Source organism: Nerophis lumbriciformis, linkage group LG20, assembly GCF_033978685.3.
Source record: "Nerophis lumbriciformis linkage group LG20, RoL_Nlum_v2.1, whole genome shotgun sequence".
In the NCBI taxonomy this organism is placed as follows: domain Eukaryota; kingdom Metazoa; phylum Chordata; class Actinopteri; order Syngnathiformes; family Syngnathidae; genus Nerophis; species Nerophis lumbriciformis.
In genome coordinates this window covers 21,850,699-21,867,500 of record NC_084567.2, presented here as the reverse complement: position 1 = coordinate 21,867,500, position 16,802 = coordinate 21,850,699, and the positions used below count along the sequence as shown (strand labels likewise).

Genomic DNA, 16,802 nt, shown 5'->3' with positions numbered 1-16,802 from the left:
AAATTAGCATAGCGTTGCATAGCATTATTTCTTGGTGTCCAAAGTAAAGACCGGAGGTCATTTTGGGCCAGCAGCTTGTTTTTTTTATTGGCCCTGATCAATGTTTGGTAAAAATACAAATTTAGGCCTTATGACAACATTAGAATAAGTAAGTGTGGCATAGTCATTTGATTTGGGTGTCCAAAGTGAAGACACAGAGACATTATGGGCCCACAGCTAGATTTTATTAGCCCTAATTGTGTTTGGTAAAAATAATAATGGTTCCGTTTACACTGCACACCAAATCAGATTATTTCGCCCTCAAGTAACATAGATCGGATTTTTTTTGCAAGTTTAAACGCTCAAAGTGCTTCAAATTTGATATTTTGGCATCAAATTCATGACACTTCAGGAGGTAGTCCAAATCTGATTGGAATCTAATCTTTTCAAATGTGACTTCAGTCTAAACGGCAATGCGACTTGAATGTGACCCATATGCTTTGGGTGTGCTAGGTCATTTGTGTGCGCAGGGACAGACGCGACCAGTCAGTGGAAGTGGATACTTCGTCCCAACATCTAGTTTCAGTGAGCAAAGTGTTTTTTCGACGGACGAATTTTCGGTGCACCACTAGTCAATAACAGTGCGTAAATAATGGACTATATGTAATATACGAACATATATTTTGTTTCCGAATAAGTAGTGATTGTTGAAGGACCGGAATTGACACTGTGGTGTATTTGTTTACATGTTACGTACATTGCATTAGTTGTTTACGTAAGTGAGTTGAAAAATAAAGCTATTCTAAGATTCACGCTGATTTCCGTGTTGCCTCTACTTAGCAGCCATAAAAAGATAGGAATCTCCCAAATATATTACAATATATATATATCAGTTTGTACATTATAATACTTTAATTTATTTTCATGTATAAAAACATTAATTTTAAAGGTGTGGCAACTTGTATTTATTTTGTAGTAGTAGTAGTGATTTCCTTGTTCATTTACAAAATCCCGTCAACTTCCTTTGTTTTCAGTTTATCGAACTGCGTATGCAAGTGACGTCGAGGCCACATTTGGCCCTTTGCCCACTGGAGTCTGTTAATATTACATTTTACTTGCATTGTTAAAAAACTGGAAAAAAATAGAATCCTGCAGTGTAAATGTAGTCTATACTGTAATTATTATTTTGTTGTGTACAAAGTGAAGACACAGAGCCATTTTGGGCACACAGCTTTTTTTTCTTTTTTTTGGGGAGCTCTTGTCTTTCAGTTACAATTAAAACATTAATCATATATTGAGAGATATTACAATAATTAGCCTTGTCAGCGATTACACACTGCTAAGATGTTTTGTTAAAACAATTTCACATATATCAGCCTACATTGGATTGCTTTTAGCATCTTTGACATCAAAATACCCCTTTTGATTTTTAAGTGTGCGTCCCTCGTAAAAAAAGTTTGTATTGTTCTGACTATGTCAAAGTGTACTTTGTACATTGAAAAGGTATGGCAAGCTGTTCAAATGTTTTTGGTAATGATGCATAACCAATTAATACATTGTGGTTAATAAGTGTCATGTTGGTATTTTTAATGAGGTTTTCTTATTTGAATTCATTGAAGTAGCTTGCATCTCAGTGAATGTGTCCCTGGGTGGAAAAGGTTGGGACAGTTTTGTTTTTACAACTGAGGAAGAGTCTGTTGATGCTCCAAGTCATCTTCACACCGCGTCGCCGTTGTCATGCTAATTGTCTCCACAGATCTTGTTGAGTCTTGGCTTTGTCCCTCATCTTCATTCATTTACCTTCCCTGCAGGGATGGGGGTGTTGGAAGGCTGCAGAGACTTCCTGTTTTCACCATTTGCTATGAAGCGGGGGTCACCCCTCCCCCTTTACCACCCAACTCTCTTTGAGTTGTGCAAGAAGCAATTATTTTCATTGTTATCTCAATCAGACACTGTCACTATAACATTCTTTACTTTTAAAGGACAAGAGACCTGTCCCACCTTCCATTCATACAACATAACTTTTCTTTTTTAAATATTTATCCATTATATATATTTTTTGTAATTGTATAAATTATGCAATTTTGCGTAAGTGTCCAACTTTTAGGACACCTGTATTATAATTGTTTTATTAATTATAATTACAATTGTAATTAATTCTTTTAAAACATGCTTAAACCTAAATTATCAAAATTTAAACATATAATAGTAATAGTAAATTAGATAGAAATAAGCAATTATTTATATACATTATGTACAAAATATATAAACTGTATATAGTTTTTAATTGCATAAGATATTAATTTTTAGTCTAGACTTTAGGGACAGCCTGTATTACATTTTAAAAAAAAGTAAATTTTATAATTTAGGTTAAACAATATACATGACAATTTTAGAAATTAATTTTAAAACATGGTTAGAATAATTTTTTTAAAGAATATAAATACTGTGTATATTATAGTTGTATGATATATGCATTTTTAGTCTAGACTTTGTCAGAGTGTGTTGGTGAAAAACCCCAACATGCAGAGATGGCGGCAGGCATTGAGCAGGAAAACATGATTTAATTTAACACTATAACCAAAAACAAACAAAAGGGTACAAACAAAAGGCGCGCACAAGGCGAAGAACAAACTTGGCTATGAACAAAAACTAGCACAAAGGCTAACTGTGGACAAGAAACAAAAACACTTACCGGTACTGTGACACGAAGGAACTAACACTTACGTGGCAAGAAACGAGACTATGGCATGAGCAGAGTGAACAGAAGTAGACACAGCTACAACGACAAGTATAAATGACAGGTAGTAGCGACAATAATCCAGCCCCGACTGGAGGACAAAGCAGATCTAAATAGCAGCTGGCTGATTGACACCAGGTGTGGCCTGGTGCCAATCAGCCACAGCTGAGAGGAAAAAACACTCAGGGATACAAGCAGGAAATAAAATAATAAAATAAGAGCGCTAACAGGAAATAAAGACAGATACAGAGGAAAAACTAAAACATGACAAAACTGTCAGGGACAAGCCTGACAGACTTTAGGGACACCCTGTACAAATGTACACATATAACATACATATATGATTACGTAAAATGATAATGATAATGATAAATGATAAATGGGTTGTACTTGTATAGCGCTTTTCTAAAGGTTGTTTCAACTAAGTGAACACGATTTTAATCATTTAAAAATATAGTACATTTCAAATATAATAGTATGATGGATGAATAACAATAAATCCAAATCAAGAAAACATTTAGAACATATTTATTTGTTCTTTTAATTTAATTTTACATTTCTTTGTTGTAGAATCATTATTTTAGTTGTTCTACTTACTGTGTGCCAAGACTTTAGGCACATCTTGTAGTTAGTTTTGATATATGTTGGTTATTGCATTACTAAAATGTAATGTTGGTAAGACAGTTTGGTGTTTTGTCACCATTACACAATATTGTGTAATTTGTAAATAAAAACCGAAAACGTCCATCCATCCATCCATCTTCTACCGCTTATTCCCTTTGGGGTCGCGGGGGGCGCTGGAGCCTATCTCAGCTACAATCGGGCGGAAGGCGGGGTACACCCTAGACAAGTCGCCACCTCATCGCAGGGCCAACACAGATAGACAGACAACATTCACACTCACATACAATGATTTGTAAATCCTTTTCAACTTGTATTCAATTGAATGCACTGCAAAAACAAGATATTTATTGTTGGAACTGAGAAAGTAATTTTTTTTTGCAAATAATCATTGACTTAGAATTTAATGGCAGAAACACATTGCAAAAAAAGTTGGCACAGAGGCATTTTTACCACTGTGTTACATGGCCTTTCCTTTTAACAACACTCAGTAAACGTTTGTGAACTGAGGAGACCAATTTTTGAAGCTTTTCAGGTGAAATGATTTTCCATTCTTGCTTGATGTACAGTTTAAGCTGTTCAACAGACCAGGGTCTCCGTTGTGGTATTTTAGGCTTCATAATGCACCACCTTTTTCAAGGGGAGACAGGTCTGGACTACAGGCAGGCCAGTCTAGTACCCGTACTCTTTTACTACGAAGCCACGCTGTTGTAACACATGCAGAATGTGGCTTGGCATTGTTTTGCTGAAATAAGCAGGGGCGTCCATGAAAAAGAAGTTGCTTGGATGGCAATATATGTTGCTCCAAAACCTGTGTGTACCTTTCAGCATTAATGGTGCCTTCACAGATGTGTAAGTTACCCATGCCTTGGGCACTAATACACCCCCAAACCATCAGATGCTGGGTTTTGAACTTTGCGCCTATAACAGTCCGGATGTTTTTTTTCCTGTTTGGTCCGGAGGACACGACGTCCACAGTTTCCAAGACAATTTGAAATGTGGACTCGTCAGACCACAGAACACTTTTCCACTTTGCATCAGTCCATCTTACATGAGCTCGGGCCCAGTGAAGCCGGCAGCGTTTCTGGGTGTTGTTGATAAATGGCTTTGGCTTTGCCTAGTAGAATTTTAACTTGCACTTACAGATGTAGCGAAAAACTGTAGTTACTGACAGTGGTTTTGTGAAGTGTTCCTGAGCCCAAGTGGTGATATCTTTTACATGCAGTACCGCCTGAGGGTTCGAAGGTCACTGGAATTGCCGCTTACAAGCAGTGATTTCTCCAGATTACAATGGAGTTCACAGTGCACCTTGTGCTGTCAACAAATTGCGAGCGCTTTATGGAACTACAAAGATGATGGTCATGTTTACTTAAGTCTTTCCATCTTACCGTTTCGTTATTTTATCTGTTGAGTGGATAATTTACATTAAAAAAAAAAGGTATTGTGCGTTGCTACTACATTAGTCTGCCACCAGCCACAACAGGAACAGCTGATTGCTTGCACCTGTGCTGATTAGAGTAGCAGCAGCCAATCCAGAGGGTGCTTAAAGTCAGCTGACACATACTTTTTAAACAGTGTTGTGAGTTACACTGGAATTGCTATTGGGACATCAATTGGACACATTTATAACAGCAGTTTATTTCATCAAAAAAGTGCAGCAAACTTTTATACTTAGTAGAGATGCGCGGTTTGCGGGCACAACCGCGAAGTCCGCGGATTATCCGCGAATCGGGCGGATGAAATTTAAAAAAATTAGATTTTATCAGCGGGTCGGGTCGGGCGATTAAAATAAAAAAAAATTAGATTTTAAATAGATTCAGGCGGGTGGCAGTTAAACCAATTCGGAAATATGATGTAGCGGCTAGCTACGGGGTGTTAGCCAATGGCTTTGGCTGGGGGGCGGGACTTCCGGGCAAGTTAGGGAAGTGACGTTGTTGACAGGAAGTGTTAGTTCGAGTTTTGCCGGGAAAGAGGGGAGACGCACATTGGAGCTGTTGTGTGGTTACATTGCATCTTATTACAATAAATACGAGACAAACGAATAAGTCTATGAGCCTACGTTCCTGGGAACATTACAATATATACATAGTTAAATGTTGTTACCCACATACGAAAAACGAGCAGGCACCTGCTGCATATGCCACAACAGAAGAAAAAAAAAAAGAAGAGATGGACACTTTTACGGAGCGGAGAAGGCCCCCGACGCCTCGCCGGGGTCCGGGACCGAGGCCCCTTCCCCCGAGAGGGCCTCACCGGGAGCCGTAGCTGAGGCGATCCGCGAGAAGGGCCCGACGCACGTCCAGGGTCACCACCGCGCCCACCGCACCGACACCCCGCCTCGTCCGCCTTCGCCGCGGCCGGCGTCACGCGCAGCAGGTAAGCAGCTTACCTGCCCGCCACCCCCGTGGCCGGGGGCTCGTAACAGGGGTCACTCCGCGCGCTCCGCCCGCGCAGCTTACCTGCCCGCCACCCCTGTTGCCGGGGGCGCGTAACAGGGGTCACTCCGCGCGCAGTGCGCTCACGAAAGGGGTGGGGCTCACCCTGGTTGATATAGACAGCAGCTAGGACGGTGGCCATGGAAGTTGGAACCCGCTAAGGAGTGTGTAACAACCCACCTGCCGAATCAACTAGCCCTGAAAATGGATGGCGCTGGAGCGTCGGGCCCATATACCCGGCCGTCGCCGGCAGCGAGACGCGCTTGGAGGTGCGCTCAGCGCGGCTCCCATATGATTGCGCACTGGTGTGCGTCTGGGTCGTGACAGCGTGGCACGCGAATGTCTGTGCTGCGTTGGATCAGTCTCCTTTCTTTAACAGGCAAAAGCTTTATAACCTCACTAATGCCTTGCATCGTCTATATTAGATATATAACAACGGGCGGGTGCGGGCGGATGGCGGGCGGATGCAGTTCTGATCAAATGTTAGATCGGGTGGATTGCGGATGGTTGACGACTTTCTGATGCGGTTGCGGATGAAATAATTGCCTATCCGCGCATCTCTAATACTTAGCAAACTCATTTTGCAGGCCTGATATGGTCCGTGGGCCATACGTTTGACACCCCTTATGTAGACTAATGGTGCTAAAGACATGCAGATTTGTCAGTCAGGGGTGTGTATGTGTGTATTGCGTCGTGTGTGTGCGTTAGAGATGCGCGGATAGGCAATTATTTCATCCGCAACCGCATCAGAAAGTCGTCAACCATCCGCAATCCACCCGATCTAACATTTGATCAGAACCGCATCCGCCCGCACCCGCCCGTTGTTATATATCTAATATAGACGATGCAAGGCATTAGTGAGGTTATAAAGCTTTTGCCTGTTAAAGAAAGGAGACTGATCCAATGCAGCACAGACATTCGCGTGCCACGCTGTCACGACCCAGACGCACACCAGTGCGCAATCATATGGGAGCCGCGCTGAGCGCACCTCCAAGCGCGTCTCGCTGCCGGCGACGGCCGGGTATATGGGCCCGACGCTCCAGCGCCATCCATTTTCAGGGCTAGTTGATTCGGCAGGTGGGTTGTTACACACTCCTTAGCGGGTTCCAACTTCCATGGCCACCGTCCTAGCTGCTGTCTATATCAACCAGGGTGAGCCCCACCCCTTTCGTGAGCGCACTGCGCGCGGAGTGACCCCTGTTACGCGCCCCCGGCAACAGGGGTGGCGGGCAGGTAAGCTGCGCGGGCGGAGCGCGTGGAGTGACCCCTGTTACGAGCCCCCGGCCACGGGGGTGGCGGCAGGTAAGCTGCTTACCTGCTGCGCGTGACGCCGGCCGCGGCGAAGGCGGACGAGGCGGGGTGACGGTGCGGTGGGCGCGGTGGTGACCCTGGACGTGCGTCGGGCCCTTCTCGCGGATCGCCTCAGCTACGGCTCCCGGTGGGGCCCTCTCGGGGGAAGGGGCCTCGGTCCCGGACCCCGGCGAGGCGTCCCTTCTCCGCTCCGTAAAAGTGTCCATCTCTTCTTTTTTTTCTTCTGTTGTGGCATATGCTGCAGGTGCCTGCTCGTTTTTCGTATGTGGGTAACAACATTTAACTATGTATATATATTTCCGAATTGGTTTAACTGCCACCCGCCTGAATCTATTTAAAATCTAATTTTTTTTTATTTCAACCACCCGACCCGACCCGCGGATAAAATCTAATTTTTTTTAATTTCATCCGCCCGATCCGCGGATAATCCGCGGACTCCGCGGTTGTGCCCGCAAACCGCGCATCTCTAGTGTGCGTACATGTGTGTGCTTGTGTTTGGGTGTGATGGACGTTTTCATTGAAGAACACAATTAAGAAATAATTACCAATAATTTGCGTATAAAGTTGGTGTGAAATGCTGTGGAAAAGCTGAAATGAGTACTTGATCCTCGCACAGCATGACTCACCTTGATGGTTAGAATGAGGACTGCTGGTGGTTCTAATTATGCCATAGGCCCTTCCTTTGCTGTGGGGGTGTTTTAGTAGACTACTATCCCTGTAATCAAACTGAGCCAACGCCTTTGGGGATCCTTTCAACCATCCCCAAGCACAGTACTTGCACTAGTTTTTGCTCTACTCATAAGGTCATTGTATTTTTTTATATTTGTGTTAGGGCTGGGCAATATATCGAATATACTCAATATATCGCAGGTTTATCTCTGTGCGATATAGAAAATGACTATATCGTGATATTTGAGTATATGTTCTCACGCAGTTGCTTTTAGCTGCGGGCATTATACTACAGGCTTTTTTCACTCTTTCTTGTCTCTCCTTCTCACAGAGACATAAAACAGGCGCACCTTCTTACATACGTCACATACTGTCGCGTCATACGCCCTCGCTGAGCAGAGAGGTAGCAGCATGCGTAACATTAGCTGTGATGCTAGTGGAGTGGTGCGAGTGGTAATACGAGAGAAAGAAGGTGCGAATCTCCAAATGAAGGAAGAATTAATTCCTAGGAAAAACAGCACGGGGTCCATTGTCTGGCGGTGGTTTGGCTTCAAGCGGGAAGATGTCGAACAAGTATGCGGCAAAAGCGTTGTTACAAAAAGTAGCAGCACTGCTAATGTGTAGCATCATTTGAAAAGTCACCCGCAAGAGAATGAAACTCCGCATGTCAACATCTCCGTTCGGTGCCATACCCACAAAATGCCGAAGCAACCATTTCCAGATCAACACCATATGAAAAAATTAGTCAGCAACAGAAGGAGATAACGTCTGCAGGAATCTACCACATAGCAAAGGACATACACTATTTGATTTCCTATTATGCAGCTCATTTTTATTTGACAGTTATTGAAATATCTTGTGTGACATCATGCACAAAAGTGCACTTTATTTGTTTTAAACTATTGTAGTTGCGTTCTGTACAAAAAGTGCACTTTAATTTAGTGTTGTTTTGATATGTCATCATAGTGACATCATGCACAAAAGTGCACTAATAGCTTGTTTTAAAATGTCTCTGACAATCTTGCACTTGCTGTTTTGAAATTACATGAATGTTTGTGCCACTGCTTAATAACTGTTTAATAAATACAGTTTTGGTAAATTTACTTAATTGTGGTTTCCCTCTCTGCACGAAAGTTTAAAATTAGCATATATTAATGCAGTATGAACAAGATTGCTTTAATGTAGACACATATAATCATCATACTGCTGTGATTATATGCATCAAGTGTTAATTCAAGGCTAAGGCAAAACATCGATATATATATTGTGTGTTGTGACATGGCTTAAAAATTTTGAGATATTAATAAAAGGCCATATAGCCCAGCTCTATGTGTATTGTGTTGCTTGACCATGATAACACTTCTGCTGTTAAAAAACAAGATGCAGATATTGAATATTAGTGTTTTGTAGCCGGTGGCTAGATGATGTCAGCTAATTTGCATAATTGACCATGCCTAATGTGCATGCCACGTCTATGGAGGGGAAAGAATATGGTTGTGGAAAGACCCATCCATCCATTTTCTGTCCCTTTTGGGGTCGCGGGGGGTGCTGGAGCCTCTCTCAGCTGCATTCGGGCGGAAGGCGAGGTACACCCTGGACAAGTGTATTGTTTTACACACTCTTTTGATGCTGTCTAACATGTTGCTGTGTTGTCAGTCGCAAACGAGAACGGTGCTCTCGTATTACGTCATAACAGAAATCTCGCAAGGTTAGAGCGGCCATATTTTGTAGTAGATCTTCAAGCGACCGATTCATGACTTTCCAACTGGACATCAACCGATCCATACTATATATAGATCGACCCAGAGGCTCGCTAAATTATGTATTCATATCTCTTAAATTAAAATCGGTTATAGGTTTGTACAGATTATTTTTTACACCCCTAATATATACTATATATATACATATACTTGTATACATACAGTATACATATATATATATATATATATATATATATATATATATATATATATATATATATATATATATATATACTGTATACTGTATATATATATATATACTGTATACTGTGTATATATACACTTATATGTATAAATATATATATACATACATATATATATATATATATATATATACATATATATATATATATATATATATATATACCGGTATATATATATATATAAGGTAGATCACATCATTAAAAGGCATTCAACAGCTAATTTTGCGAAAGCTGACGCGACCTTCATCTTACTCATTCCCGTAGCGTCACAGTGAATTAAAGTACCAGTAGAGTGGAAAAACAAGTTACCTCTATATTAAAGGTATTATCATTTATATCTATTAATGAAATCAAAAGAAATCAAAAGTTTGAAACTAACCAGATATGATCAAAATAGTATCAATCTCACAGAGATTCCTGAGCCATTTTGAGAGTAAATGAGGAAGCCAGTCACAGGATCCCATGGCGTAGTGTTAGGAACCAATGAGCCCTTCCCTATCAACAACAATGGCAATCAAGCAGACTTTGTGAGAGCCAACAACGATTACTTTGGGAAAAATTATGATCCAGACCCTTACATTTTTGAGCCCTAACACAAAGAAGATGAGCATTAAGTTTTAGAAGTGAGTGCTTAACGGATGTAGCTTTATTGTAACACTGTAGCATCAACAGCATTGCTAGGTGCTAAACATACAAACTAACCATAATAAAGCATAATAAAACAATCACTTACTGTATAATTTCCTCTCTCGCTGGGATGCTGACCAACGGGATACTCACATAATCCCGTTTAGATGAAAATTAAATCGAATACTTACGAAGGGTTAAAAAAATTGCATCAACTAGTGTTTTTTTTACCATCTCGGGGGATGTGAAAGTAGATCAGCCTCTCGGTACACATTTGTCTACTACACGAATTATAATCTAGAATACATTTTTGGAAAGTTTGAGACGAAGCAGAAGAAGCCGCCGGCTTAGTGTGGCAACAATAGCAGCATAAGCTAGCGATAGCTCACTGCTATCAATGTGCTGCTAAAATAAGGCATCTGCGTTGACGCTTATAATAACAGTATTACCGTATTTTCCGCACTATAAGCCGCCCCGGGTTATAGCCGCACCTTCAATGAATGGCATATTTCAAAACTTTGTTCATCTATAAGCCGCCCCGGGTTAGAAGCCGCGCCTACGCTGCGCTAAAGGGAATGTCAAAAAACAGTCAGATAGGTCAGTCAAACTTTAATAATATATTACAAACCAGCGTTCTAACAACTCTGTTCACCCCCAAAATGTTATGTGCAAATGTGCAATCACAAAAATAGTAACACTCAAATTAGTGCAGAGCAATAGCAACATCAATAACTCAACGTTGCTCGAACGTTAATGTCACACAACACACAAAATAAACATTTAAAGCTCACTTTCTGAAGTTATTCCTCATCCATAAATCCCTCAAATTCTTCTTCAGTGTCTGAATTAAAAAGTTGGGCGAAAACGGCATCCAAAATGGCCGGCTCCGTCTCGTCGAAGTCATCAGAGTCAATGTTGCTGTTGTTGTCCAGCAGTTCCGTGAATCCTGCCTTCCGGAAAGCTCGGACCACAGTTGAGACCGATATATCCGCCCAGGCATTTACAATTCACTGGCAGATGTTGGCGTATGTCGTCCGGCGTTGTCTCCCTGTCTTAGTGGCGCAGGTCATCTTGTTGCTTTCTCTACCTACGCACCATTGATTCATTTATGTTCAATTCTCTCGCTGCTGCTCTATTTCCGTGTTCTACTGCGTGACTTATTGCCTTGAGTTTGAATTCTGCGTTGTACGCGTGTCTCGTAATAGGATCCATTTTGTGGTCTTTACAGATGTAAACACACAAATGAAATGAAACGTAATATCCGCGCGCTTTTTCTTCTACGGGGGCGGGTGCTTACCTTGGTGGTTGCTTACAGTAGAAGAAGAAGCGCTTCCTCTTCTATGGGGGCGGGTGCTTACCTTGGCGGTTGCTTACCGTAAAAGAAGAAGTGCTTCCTCTTCTACGGGGAAAAAAGATGGTGGCTGTTTACCGTAGTTGCGAGACCTAAACTTTATGAACATGAATATTAATATTAATCCATATATAAGGCGCACCGGGTTATAAGCCGCACTGTCAGCTTTTGAGAAAATGTGTGTTTTTTAGGTGCGGCTTATAGTGCGGAAAATACGGTACTCATATTTGGTTAATTTTCACGTCACGACATGTAAATGGATAATTGTTGGCAGTTTCTGGATGTTTTAAGAGAGGGTTTTATGGGCGCATAGAGGACCCTCGATCTGTTGACTCAATTGTTAGCTCTTTATTTAGGATTTTGAATCCATAAAAAAGCCAAGTATATGTGTAAACAGCACATCTCTTTCCAATTGTTGCATATTTCCAGTATGACTGATCTGACAATATGGTCATAGTGCAGAAGCGTTACTACAGTGATGTAGAATCTTCGGTATTTGCCGAAAATAGTTGGAGCGGAATTTTCAAAATGGCCGACTGAATTTGTAGCATTTTGTGATGTTTAGAGAGTATCTTCACATACTTTGTGGATTGTAAATACAATTGGATATGGTTTAATGGATACAATGAAACATATTTAAGCATACAAAGTGAACTTGTTGTTCCACTCTACTGGTGCGCTTCCATCCACTAAATCATCGATGCACCTCAATATGTCCTGTTATTTTAATTTGTGAAGCAAATAAAAAGTGTTGTTTTCATTACAATTGTTACTACGTTTTTATTGAATCGTATCTGCCTGGGGTTGTACCTCGCACATTGAGACTGGCGCATGCACCATACGAAGAGTCCTCTCCGGCCCCACACACCCACTCGAGACATCTGGTTTCCAGTTGCATAATCCAGGTGTGTTAGTCCGACTTTTCAAAAACCGAACACGATCGGATTAAAGTGTTTCCATGGGCTGTAGGAGGCTTATATAGAGCCGGGCTATTTGAGAAATCTGACTAATTTAGTGCATGGACACGTACTGACTGTTGAAACCGAGCGTCCATTGCCTTCAATGGGGGTGAATAGAGTGGGTTGTTCACTGTAGCGACGAACTGTAGTTACTGACAGTGGTTTTCTGAAGGGTTCCTGAGCCCATGTGGTGATATCTTTTACATACAGTACCTGAGGGATCGAAGGTCACGGGCATTGCCGCTTACGTGCAGTGATTTCTCCAGATTCTCTGACCATTTTGATGGTATTACGGATAGTAGATGGTGAAATCCCTAAATTCCTTGCAATACCTCGTTGAGAAATATTGTTCTTAAACATTTTGACAATTTGCTCACGCATTTGTTCACAAAGTGGTGACCCTCGCCCCATCCTTGTTTGTGAATGACTGAGTATTTCATGGAAGCTGCCTGTTCACCCGTGGGATGTTCCAAATAAGTGTTTGATGAGCATTCCTCAACTTTCTCAGTCTTTTTTGCCGCTTGTGCCAGCTATTTTGAAACATGTTGCAGGCATCAAATTCCAAATGAGCTAATATATGGCCTGTATATATTCTACAATAAGCAGCAGAAATGTGAAAATAGAGCAAAAGAGTATAATATGAGAAACAATGTATGTTGATACCAATTACTGATAACACAGACTTGTTTTTAAATGTTTGTAATTTTTTTTAATAGCTTTTTTACACAAAATGTATGCATCATCGCCAATAATGCAAAATTATATGATGATGTCATATTGACCCACCGCCACAAGTATATTGCCAAGCTGGGGGAAACCCTTTTTATCTTAGTTGTGATTTTGGTTTCCAAATTTGCAATAGGAATTCATGTCATACGTTTAAACACCCCTTAATTATTTATTCATAGTAAAGTTTCATAGAATGTCCTGTAAATTGACGATCTATGAACTTCTAATCTGATCGCCACTCGTCGTTCATAATAGGATGCAGCTGTACGTAAATACAAGTGGCTGAGTCATCACTTTGCCAAGTTCGAGAGGAAAACAAATTGTCTGTAAACTAACTAATTAAATAACACTTTTTTTAATGGTTTTGACTTATTTGAAAGGTGACGGTTATAATGTATAACTTGCATGACAGCTACTCTATGACTCCACCATACTATATTATGCACATGCACGTTTGTTTCAATGAAGCCTACCAAGAAGACTGGTGAAATATCCACACAGAAGTTTGATGATGATACAACAAGTGTCAGGTTGAAAAGACGTTAAAACAAATATTATTCAGTATAAGGGCTCGCCAATTTTGCCTAAAATCTATATTTCTATATAGACGATAATGATACCCATCACAATATATTATTTGGTATGTAAATGATAATAAGTTGTTAAATTAAAAGGAGCAACAAAAGCTGTTAAGTGGTTAAAAGATTAAACATTCTGACAAATAGAATTTTAAAGATCCTTGAATAATTTTATTTTAATCACAATTGTAGTCAGACAAAAACGTAGGCTGGGTGTAACAATATCCATTAAATATTGAAATGACCTCCTAATTATTGAGTCTGATTTAGATAATTTGTTTTTTGTCCTGAAAGCCCATCTGCAATTGTGTGATAGTAAAGAATATCGACCTGTAGCATTGGCATTATACGGATACTATACTTGGTATTGTTACTGTCTATATTTGTGTCGAGCTGCCCTCGTCTGTTTACATCCAAAAAGTAGGTAACATAGGTCAAGGCTATTCAACTACATAATGAAGAGGGCCACAGTTTCAAGAGTCCAACGGATCGGAGTCCGAACATCGGAATGGGGATGTTTCGTCAGGAAGTGCTTCTGCAGGTTATATTCCTTTAAGAATTAGTTTACTTTTAATTACAAAGTAAACATATTTGCTTTCACACTGTACTGTCAATAAATTCATTATTCTGCCCTTGATTGATGTTCCTTCTTTTGAATTTTTTCATTAAAACAAATTATTTCTTTTAGAATTGTAAAACTGAAAATATAATCATAACATAGACATTACAAAAGTGTAGCGTCCATTGTGTATTTTACATTCATAAAATAAAAGGTTTAGGTGTAATACATTCACACTACTACGTATGTTTACGCATTTAGAAATTAAACAACATCTACAGTACATCAAACATTGCACACAATGTACAGATATGTGACTTATCACAACTAAACCTAAGGTGTAGCGTTATCGTCCTCTACTGGTCAAATTTAGTGCGATATGTACGAGTTTCGTTTGCCCAGTTACTCTCAGACAAAAAACAACACGACCACTGATACAAAAGACATCACAAAGTCAGCCATTTCAAAACAAAACAAACAGAATATCTATATGCACAATATCTATTTATACATTAGGTCAGGAAAAAACATAGAGGCTATATCATCCCTACAAGTCTGTTGCGCAGGTTTCCCTGCTCGTCAGGCAAAAAAGGCTTCTTATGTCGTGTGTCTTTAGATTTGCAGCTCCGTTGAGGCGAGCCAGGTCAACGTGTCATCGTCCAGGTCAATCAGACCTTGTTCGCCATTCGGTGGCCGGTGTTTGGGGCAACTAGTGACTATGTGCTTTACTGTCTGGATTGGGTCCCCACACTCGCAGCAGGCACTATCCGCAAGTCCCCACCTCTTCATCGCTGCTCTGTAGCATCCGACGCCGGTCCTCAAGCGGTTGAGGGTTGTCCACTGCTTCTGGGGCAGTTCCTGCCTGGAGACGTCGGCGAAAAAGGCTTGATGATATAGCCTCTGTGTTTTTTCCTGACCTAACGTATATTCCGCTCTACCCTGGTATTGAGCACTGTATAACGGATAAACCACAAAAACCTCGACAATATCTATTTACATATGTTTGACCAAATTTCATGATGAAGCTTACACGTGTGGATTTATATCATTGATGCTTCTTGTCGAGGACACTTTGTCTGTCTAAAAGGAAACAATTACTTGAGCACTAGCTTAGAGGTAGAACATTTATACTTTGTTATGCAGTCGTTGTTAAAAATGATTTTTGCAAATTATTACGATTTTTTTAAGGTTGAATTCGTAGCCTTCTTTTACTCACCTCACTGCTGCTTCATCGTGACACGTTGCTCGCTGTTGCTAGTTTGAATGGTTTCATCAAGCCTATATGGGTGATGATCGGCGGGCCAAATGAAAAGCTTTGATGTAGCCGGCAGGCCACCAGTTGAATAGGCCTGGCATAGGTTATTGTTTCCTCCTACGGTGTGTAGTGTAGCATGTTTAGCTATTCCTCGTCCTTCAGTAATAATGATACATTTTAGAAACTTAGTTTGTTTGCTGCCATAGAGGCGAGGATTGCTGACGTAAAAGTGGCTTTGCACTGTGGAGGGATGCTAGCTTGCTCGCGAATACGCTACAGTGCATTCAGAACAAGGTTGTTTGTTTGTTTTTTTGCTGTCAAATTTGCGGAACAAAGCAAAAAAATAATATAATTTATATCATCAATATTATGCAACCAGTATATATTTTAGCACTTTTCAAATATTGTCCATCCATCCATCCATTTTCTACCGCTTATTCCCTTTGGGGTCGCGGGGGGCGCTGGAGCCTATCTCAGCTACAATCGGGCGGAAGGCGGTGTACACCCTGGACAAGTCGCCACCTCATCGCAGGGCAAATATTGTCCAATGCTTGATTTTAAAACCTTTGATAATGTTAAACAATCATGTCACCCTGGAAAAAGAAGGGTTTAAAAAACACCAGAGAGAAGATGATTCAGCAGTCAAGGTGAATGACAAGCTGTAATGATTGCAATGGAAGACTGCACTTTAGCCTACTACTTAAGAGACGGTAAAACAGAAATGACAAACCTTCAGTTACATCAGTGCCGGCCCAAGCCTCCATGGGGCCCTAAGCAAAATTTGATTTTGGGGCCCTCTATTTCTGCCAATAATATTGATTGTTGATCATTCACACACCTACTATAAACTAATTGCGGCTCTGGCAGTGTTGTTTACATTATCCTATTGTCAGCCTGGCATGTCTTTACAAATGACATGTCATTTATGTTTAAGAACATAAATAATACCAATGAATGAACGAATGATGTCCAGAGTGCCACATATGGTTCCTAATCTTAAAATGTAGAAAACATTCAGCTACAAGA

General features: G+C 40.7%; 1 protein-coding gene across 1 annotated transcript in view; it reads left to right on the top strand.

Moving 5' to 3' along the window:
* ror2 (receptor tyrosine kinase-like orphan receptor 2) overlaps positions 1-16,802 on the top strand; it is a 162,118-nt gene that overhangs the window by 639 nt on the left and 144,677 nt on the right. The gene's annotated exons all lie outside the window — the stretch shown is intronic.